Source organism: Myotis nattereri (assembly GCF_964212035.1).
Source record: "Myotis nattereri genome assembly, chromosome: 5".
NCBI lineage: Eukaryota > Metazoa > Chordata > Mammalia > Chiroptera > Vespertilionidae > Myotis > Myotis nattereri.
In genome coordinates this window covers 62,416,430-62,426,200 of record NC_138080.1, presented here as the reverse complement: position 1 = coordinate 62,426,200, position 9,771 = coordinate 62,416,430, and the positions used below count along the sequence as shown (strand labels likewise).

General features: G+C 39.4%; 1 pseudogene across 1 annotated transcript; it reads right to left on the bottom strand.

The window, feature by feature from the left end:
- Positions 1-719: 719 nt before the first annotated feature.
- LOC308520449 (small ribosomal subunit protein mS33-like) lies at positions 720-1,039 on the bottom strand (annotated as a pseudogene). Its single transcript has one exon. The product of its transcript is annotated as a small ribosomal subunit protein mS33-like (transcript).
- Between the last annotated feature and the right edge of the window lie 8,732 nt (positions 1,040-9,771).

Sequence of the window (9,771 nt, the reverse complement as noted above, 5' to 3'; positions counted from 1 at the left end):
TTCGCCAAGATAACTAAAAAATATATATAAATAAATAACGCCATGAATACTCAGTAACCCTTCCTCATTATTGAAGCCTGATCAATAATATTTATTATTACTCTGTTCCCTTTACCATATCAGATTCATGATACATAAGAAAAAAAGCAAAAGGCATGAAAAGATGTCCATTCTGAAATAGATAGTGATATAATTAGGAAGTAGAGAAACTATAGACAGATAAATGATAGATAATCATTTATTTTCAAACAATATAAGTCAGAAATACATAGAATTTAGGAACTGGAATGTTTTTTTACATTTAAAAATGTTTTTATTGATTTTTAGAGAGAGGAAGGGAGAGGGAGAGAAACACTGATGAGTGAGAGAGCAACATCATCAATCCATAGCCTCCTCCATGCCCTCCACTGGGGATTGAGCCTACAACCAGGAATCCAACCGATGACCTCTTGGTTCCTGGGTCAGTGCTCAGCCTCTGAGCCACACCGGCTGGGCTGCATTCATTTCTGTAGGGAATGTGGTAAACCTCAGATTACAAAACCAAGGCCAAAATAACTTTTCAGAATTAGAATGTGGTCAAGAAGTCAGTCACACTTTAACTGGATCAGACTTCAACACGGAGCATTTGTGTTCCTCATCCAACATGGGGAAAGAGAATAAATACTCTTGCTTCTGCTCTCAGTTGTGGAGGAGGAAGTTTCTCTCCGAACTGACAAACACTATTTCTTTTTTGCTGCTCTTTTTCCTTCTCCTTTCCTTGGTTTCCCCTTCCATGAAGTTTCTTCAGACGTCTCTGCTCCTCCTTGAAGTCCTGATGCTCACCTCTGTAGAGGCCATAAAAACGCAGTATCCCCATGAGCGCAAAATAGGAGTTGTGATTTGGATACCAGTCATATGTCCCCTTCCTCTTGGCCAAAGGCAGCTCGCTAAACAGTTTCACCGCTTTCATGGATTTGGAATCAGTAGGCCTGGCAACTTCACCAAATGGCCGGGCACTCAGGCGAGTCATGCGCAAGGCATATTCTGAAAGTGAAGACATTTCTGGGGCAGCAAGGAGGAAGAGTCGTGAGTGGTGACCTTCCTCTCCCACGCGCCCTTCCACCGGAAGCTGTATTTTATTTTTTAAATATGTTTTTATTTATTTCAGAGAGAGGAAGGGAGGGGGGGAGAGAGAGAGAGAGAGAGAGAGAGAGAGAGAGAGAGAGAGAGAGAGAGAGAGAGAGAGAAACATTAGTAATGAAAGAGAATTATTGGATCAGCTGCCTCCTTCGGTTGCACCCCCTCTGGGGATGCAGCCTGCAACCCAAGCATGTGCCCTGACTGGAAATTGAACCATGACCTCCTGGTTCATAGGTTGGCATTCAACCACTGAGCCACACCAGCTTGGCTGGAATGTAAATTAAATAGTAGTCCTACTTCTTAAAATGAAAAATGCCATAGGAAGCCACTGTAGACTAAGCAGGCACAATGGTGGGGAGATCCTTAGAATTGGTCTTAGATTAAATTAAGAAATTAAACTAAGCAGTTAAAGTGGTGAGGCAGTACCATTAGCCATCAAAAGCAGGATTTTTCTCTACATCCCTGACAGATGGTCACCTAGATGAGGTTGGAATTGTTTAAGAATGATCATTGATACCTTTATCCCCATCCCAAATTCCAGGTCATACAAATTTTACTTTGAAAATCTCTCTTGCATCCATCCTGCCCTTTCCAGTCTCGTCAAACTAGATAAAAATAGTAAGAAAAGAATGGCATTAATTCAGGCAGAAAATGAAGATCTAGACAAAGAGGATGGGGGAGAGGTGAGATAAACTTTAAAAGAAAGTACAGGAAGGCACTAATGACTGATTAGATATAAATAAAGGACTCATGTTTTCTGAAAAAAGAATTTTTTTAAATGGTGCACATGACCTGACAATCATGAAGATACTTTTGAGTTCAATGGGGCAGAATATTTGCTCTCAGGACCAACTCTGAAAATCCATAGAGGGGAGTTTTTAAGAAGAGAGCATGGCTGGGAGTTACAGAATGGGAGTTAGGATGAAAGAGCGGGGAAAGTCAGCAATAGGTAGAAAAGGAGGCCCTCTCTAAGCTTTAAGTGCTAGGTTATTTTCTTTTTCTATTCAAGCATGTTCTCTTCTGCTAGAAAATGCTTTGTTAAACTGATCTGAGGTCGTTCCCATCCTCATGAGAAATCTGGTGCAGTATTTCATCCCAAACATTATAAAGCTTGGCATTAAAAGCTTCGCAGAGTCTATTTTCCCCTGGAGTCAGGTACCGTTTGTCATTTGCTCACACATGCCTGCTGGCAGACGGCTTTATGGCGATTCCCATGGGCAGTGGAGGGGCTGGAGAGCATCCTTCACACAAGACTTCCCACTGAGTCCAGAGGCCGAGGGAACAAGTAGAAAACCCACGTGCCCCTTCGTGGCTGCTGGCATCTCCATTTAGGACACAAAAATATGCTGTCTTCTCTTCTCATTGTTCACCAGCATTTGTAATTGACCACTGAACAACAACACTTGAAACCTGAGAATAAGGTCGGTATTAAAGTGCTCGTCCCCATGAATCCAAGTATTGTTGTTTTGGGTGCTTGCCCAGAGGGGTGGGGAGTAGTGAGGACACTCTCAAGGTGAAGACAAGAGCACTGTGGAAAAGGCACAGGTGCAGTGTTTTCACCATAAATACAATGATTACATTTTGGGGGGTGGAGAGGGGGATGTGATTTATGATCAAAAACATTTTTCTATTCAATACAATGGAGGCCAAGAGAAAAGTATTTTTGAAATTAAAATGGAAAAATTCAAGACATTGGTCACTATAGCTAGAGTCATATAGAAAATAGATTCTTTTTTTTAACCTTGGATGATAGGATGTTTTTTAAATCCTCAGTGTTTAAATTCGGAAGGAATAAAGGGACGGAGGCGGGCATCAGAATATTTATCTTACTAATTACATTAGCAAATCACAACTGTCTGTTTTTGTAACTATGGCATGCAGTCTAGAGGAGAAATGTTTTGGTCCATAACATAGCTCTCTAATATCCTTTTAAACTACAGACTAAAACTGGATACAACCCCTGTTGGGAGCTGTGGGAAGAGGATAGAGAATGTATGTTTTCCTACCTTGTGACAGGGAGGAATATAGTGGATAAGTGTAGAGAGACCCTAAGAACAAAACACCCTAAATTATCAGTTTTATGGTCTTGTGGCCTTGATAGTGGTCGGCTTCACCCTTAGATCGCGTGCCTCAGAGCCATTATAAACAGATCTTTAAACAGGACTTTTCTGAAGCTTCTGGTATCTATTAATGCTATTGATTAAACCTCAATGCTTATTTATATCCAGAATGTGGCTTATGTTTAAAATTTCTCTTTTAAATAAAAACTCTCTGTACCTTCTGGGTCCCACATGTGTAGAAGAATTTTTCTCTGTTCAAAGGGTAACTATGCTATAGGAAAGGCTTCCACTGCTGGGCGCCAAAGCGGGGATTCCTGGACCCCTAGAAGAGGGTTTTTGTGGCAATCAAACCCGTACCTGCTTGACCTCTAGCACATGTCTCTCTCCAGGTGGCCTCTCTGTGGTGACAAGTTTCCCTAGAGCAGTGGTTCTCAACCTTCCTAAGGCTGTGACCCCCTTAATACAGTTCCTCATGTTGTGGTGACCCCCAATTTCATTGTTACAAATTGAACATAATTAAAGCATAGTGATTAATCACAAAAACAATATGTAATTATATATGTGTTTTCCAGCCGTCTTAGGTGACCCCTGTGAAAGGGTCGTTCGACACCCCCCCAAAGGAGTCGTGACCCACAGGTTGAAAACCGCTACCCTAGAGGAAGGTCAGCCAGCGACCAGGGCTCCCACCTCCACAGCCCTAAGAGGCCTCTGGAACTCCATGGTTAGTGTTAGAGCATGGTCTTGCCTACCACACACAATAATCTTAGGATTTCAAGAAAATGAAAGACACTCCCACCTTGGGAGAGGGAGGAGATAAGAGAACAGATTTCAGACTCAGCATAGCCCATTTCCAAAGGAGGACTCCCACACCTCCTAATGATCAGACAGATTCCCCTGAGCCCCAGAAGAAAACCAGGCCTGCCTAGCCGGTTTGGCTCAGTGGATAGAGGGTTGGCCTGTGGACTAAAGGGTTCCAGGTTCAATTCCAGCCAAGGGCACATGCCCGGGTTGCGGGCTCAACCCCAGTGGGGGGCATGCAAGAGGCAGCCAATCAATGATTCTCTCTCATCATTGATGTTTCTATCTCTCTCTCCCTCTCCCTTCCTCTCTGAAATCAATAAAAATATATTTAAAAAAAAAGAAAACCAGGCCTATTCTCAAGGTGTCAAAATACAAAGCAAGATCTAAAAGAAGCCAGTGTCACTCAGAACCACAGCCATCAGAGTTGTGTCTACACACAGGTTTGTTTTACTGGTTGAGTTTATATGACAACCCACACAGGATATTCCAGAAACCCTGCCCTGTGACTTTGGTCCATATTTAAATTATCACAAACAAAAACATCAATAGGTGTAACCTTTCTGGAAGACAATGTGGCAAAAGCCTCCCATTTAGGTATTTTTTCTGAAAAAGAAAAACCATGGATTTATGCAAAGATTTAACTATAAGCATATTCAAACTGTATTTGTTTACAGTAATGAAAACAACCAAATGACCAGTATTAGGGGACTAAATAAATTCTAGTATATTGATATAATATGCTACGTACCATTTAGGAGTAGCATTGTAGAAGACTATTTAAGGACATAACATGTTAACTGAACAAAAAAAATTATAAAATAATATGAACAATATGCTTCCATTGGGGAAGGCATCATAAAAAGCATAAGTAAGCAAAATTACCAAAATCAAACTCCTCATTGACTTAATATTTTGGGACATTGTGTATACAATGAGTAGGGGCTATTTAAAATAAAAAATGGAACAAAGTTTTTAAGTCCTGCTTTTACATTTCAAATGATTAAATATTAATGATCAGCACAGCTGTTGGAAAAGAAGGGAGGAGAGGATGAATATATGTTGTTTTTACATGTGCTTTCTTACTCAATTTCACTTAAATATAGGGTCATCCCCACTTGAATTTTCCCCTTTGGTAGATATCGAGGATAATTAGAGTGTATATTAATTTTAAAAGCCCCTGGCTTTTTCTCCAAATCTTTTATTATTGAAACCCTGTGAAAATCAATAAAATCATATTTTAAAAAATGCTTCCATTTACTGAACTGGGTGAATTCTAAAGTTACTTTTTCCCCAGGTGAAGGTGTTGATTTGCATTACCTCAAAAGAATGAGCCAGGTTTGCATCTGCTAGATATTATGCAGTGAACTGTTGATTATCTGTGGAGACAAGGACAGTCCAAATAATAGAAATCCACAGAGAATACCCACACTTCATTTTAGCCAGAGGTGTCAACAGTTTGCCAGGGTTGTTAGCAAGGAACAAAGCTGATTTCAGTTTTATCTCCCGACTCCCTTCCGTGTGCTTGAGGATTATGCTAATAAGAAATGAAATGACCAGCAGCGGAGGCCGCCCTGGATCATTCCCAGGCACCAGAACTGGTTTCTGATCCATCAAGATTTGGCTGAATTGGAGCACAGACATACAACTGTCTCCCAATAAGGATCCTAAGTATCCTTTAAATATTCATCCTCTAAAAAATTTCATTTTGCCTGACAACATGTTTACTGGAGTTCATTTCGCTTATCAGACTCAGTTCATATGATATCACATCTCTGCCCTACCGGGAACCTCCATATGCAGAATAAACTATGAACTCATTTCTTTGTCACACATTCCTACTAGACAATCAAACTAAAGTCTAAATATGTGTTATTTATAGTAATTACAATTCCACACACCAGATCAATCTATGTAGGCAATATGCAATTAACCTCCAATACAATAGCCTAAAAGTATTAGGATTCTAAGGAAGAAAAATGTGTATAATTTTAGTCAGTATTATCTACAGAATGCTACACTCCCACATATTTACACACACACATAAACCCCAGCACTGGCCATGATGTGATTTAACGGATGCCTCTGACACTCCATCTGTCCATATATCTCATTTGAAATTTGAAATTAAGAAAGCTAAGACAGACCTTATGAGAAAAATCATTTCTCTAAAACTGCTTTGTTTTGAGGGAGTATCATAAATTGATTGACAGGGATGTTAACTGCATTAACTTTTTAAGATTCTTTCAAGCCTTTATCTTTTTGCGAAATAACTATAAATTTAGATTAGTGGTTCATATGGTTTTTTTCCCCCATGACAAATATGAGTAAGATAAATTGAACTAAAACTCTTTGATGCTTTGTCCAATAAAAGCCAGAAATAAGGCCAGCTCAGAGAGCAGATTCCAATATTCCATGTGTGGTGTTGCTTTAAATGTCTTCTATTGCACTGGAGAACGGGATGAAATCCGTCCCTTTCTAGGAGATTCTAATTGCTTCCTCTGAACTTACCAATAAGAATTTTTTGTCTTTCTTTTTGCAAAGTGATAAGACTTTCTTTACCAACTTTATACATAATGTGTTGCCCCCAGGAAAATGTTCCATTTTCACCACAACCTAAGAAAATAGTAGGCATTTTGAAGAGACACTGATTTATGATTTACTGATTTTCAACTCCCTTTATTGAGAATATTGTGAATCTTTGTTACCAATGAAATAAATACATGAATATGTATGAATATTCATATGTATTTCATGAATATGCAATATTGAGCTATATAAACACAATGAAATAATGACAGTGAGAGGCATAATATAATATTGCATGACTATGAACTATTATGAAATACATAATTAAAAATAATAGGCATCAATAAGGGCAAAGCTGAGCAATCATCCTCAGTGGCCCCTCTTTGTTTTAAGTTCAAGAAACTTATCAACCTCATAAAAATTTCAGGAAAAAAAAATGACCAATGTAAATGAATCTTCTTTAGTCCATATATTTGCTTTCTGGCTCAGACTTTCTTTAAGTAATGGGCCTCTCTCTCCCCCTGTAGTCTGGAGGTCTGGTGGCTTTCTTCTGCGTATGTGACTACTTCAGATCAAGCCTCGTGGTCACTTCCTCAGTGTCTCCCACAGGAGGCACAACAAAGACCAACCAATACACTAAAACACGGCGCTCTGATTTCTGACATTCACCTCCTGATGAATTCTCCCAATTTTTATTAAATTTTTACAAAGATAAATGCATACTTTCGGACTAGAAATAATTCAATCGGACTTATCACAGTATATTCACATCCTATAAAATCCAGCTTCGACATTTATTGACCTTTCAGGACCTCAAAATGTCCGTTATTTTCCAAAAATAAAACTTTCAAAAAGTAGAAGTAGAAAAAAATATATAGCATCCACCTAAATATGAATGAAGGTGCCATATATAGACCACATATGCATCCGGCATTCAATAATCGCTTACTTTAAGAAAAACAAATTCTACTGGTAATTGAAAGGGAAAATTATGTTTTCTATGATAAAAATATGATGCCATTTGATGACGCAAATTTTTCCAGAATAGGCAATGTTCTTTTTTTATTTTTTAAACACTTTCCTTACTCTTTTACCCCATTTCAACTTGGTGCAGCAGTCCTGGACACCAAAAGCTCAAACTCCAAATGGAACATATACCTACCCCAGAACCAACCTGAACTCAGTGCCGGGCCAAAGGCTGGTTCTCTCTCACACACACAGACGCCCAAAACCCCAACTGGTCCTTCGTTCCTCCCGTATCTTGTTCTACAAATGAACTTCTGATTGTTTTTTCTCAATTATGGGGGGTGGCAGAGGAGAGCTGTGTTTATGCCCCTAATACAACCAGTGTTTCAAAGCCTTTCATTGAGAGCAATGAAAATGTTATTCAATTTAATAATAAAAAGAACTGAAAATATGGTATTTGTGGATCTCATACTGACTTTTGTAAAGAACTTAAAAATTATAATTTTAAAAAAATGAACGAGCCTGGCCAGGTGGCTCACTTGGCTTGAATGTCATCCTGTACACCAAAAGTTGCAGGTTCAATCCCTGGTCTGGGCATGTATGGGAGGCAACCAATCCATGCTTCTCTCTATATCTAAAAAACAAACAAACAAACAAAACAAAACAAACAAAAAGCCACATAGGATTTTAAAAATGAATGAATAAAATGTATATTCTGTGTTCAAAAAAGCTCTTTATACAAGTAAATGTTACCTTAGGTTAAATGTCTACTGCTTCTCTGGCTATTATATGAAGCTAAACTCATTCATATCACATGGTTATTTTAAAGCAACGCATTAAACTAAACTAGGTCCTTTATCTCTGCTATTTCTTTTAAAATTCAAAAAATGTCCAGAGTAAAGAGGAGATAATTGTATAGATTCCCTGTGAAGAATATTCCCCTTGAAAGGCTGTGTCAAAGAGACAAAGAGAAATTTGGAATTGAGCAATGGTCTTCTGATTTCATTAATCGTGTTAGCAATTTGAAAAACGTACACTAAATGGAGTTTGGTTATTCTTTCATGAGAATACTTTGGGGCCTGAGATACTTAGATATCAACCTTTTTGCTTTGCTTTACATGAAAGCCAGACTGAAAACACTCTAATGCAGTAATGGCGAACCTATGACATGCGAATTCATTTTTTTTTGTTTGATTTTTCTTTGTTAAATGGCATTTAAATATATAAAATAAATATAAAAAATATAAATCTTTGTTTTACTATGGTTGCCAATATCAAAAAATTTCTATATGTGACACGGCACCAGAGTTCAGTTAGGGTTTTTCAAAATGCTGACACGCCGAGCTCAAAAGGTTCGCCATCACTGCTCTAATGAGACATCGATCTTGCTCTTTCCCCCAAAAGTCAACTTCTTAAAAGAAAAATCTGAAAGATCTCCTTTGCTGCCCTTTCTATCCTACGGGCTGGACAACCTGCTACTGTCCCCTCTGTTCCCTCCAACTGCTCTCACTGATGTTACCAGTGACCACCTAATGACTACTTTTTTTTAGTATATTTCAGTCCATATCTTTGTCACATAGGCTGACCCTGTCCCCATCATTCATTCCTCAAGAGCGCACCGGTGCGACCTTCTCCATAAAGCCTTACCCAGCCACGCCCCAGTGGCAACCTTGGGCATCCCATCCTGGAGCAGCTGTGCATGTTCTCAGAGGATCTCCATGCAGCAAGGCACCCATTGGTTTGTCTCCCCCACTGACTATGAGCAATGCCAGTGCAGGGGTTCCAGCCTTATTTATCTTTACATGTATACCACATCACCTACCCTGTGTCTAGATCTGGCTGGCAAAGTATGCTACTTTTCAATCTCAGGAAGTGCAGCCGAAAGCCCTGGCCATGCTGCATGGGAGTTCTACCCCAGGTTCATATGCTTTATTTGGTCTATTCTATTTGATGCATCACTTCTCATCACTCAAGCAAAGTTCTCACCCATTCATTCCTCATCCCTACCTCGGTGTCAACAAACACCTCCAGGCTCCTTCTGTTCCTGAAATGGAGCCGGAACAGAAGCGAAGGTGGCAAGGGCACAGGGAGGACAGCCTAGAAATTCTCCAAGATGAATCCTCCTTTCCTGCCTCCTTCCCCTTCCCTGTGCATTTTCATCTCTTTCAGGGGCACTGACACCTCCTCACCATCTAATCAAGACAAATCTTTCATGCGGTAATTAAAATACTGCGCATCTTCCAGGGGAACGAAAAAAACAACAAAGGCTGGGCCAATTAGCTGACTGTGCCAAACAGCA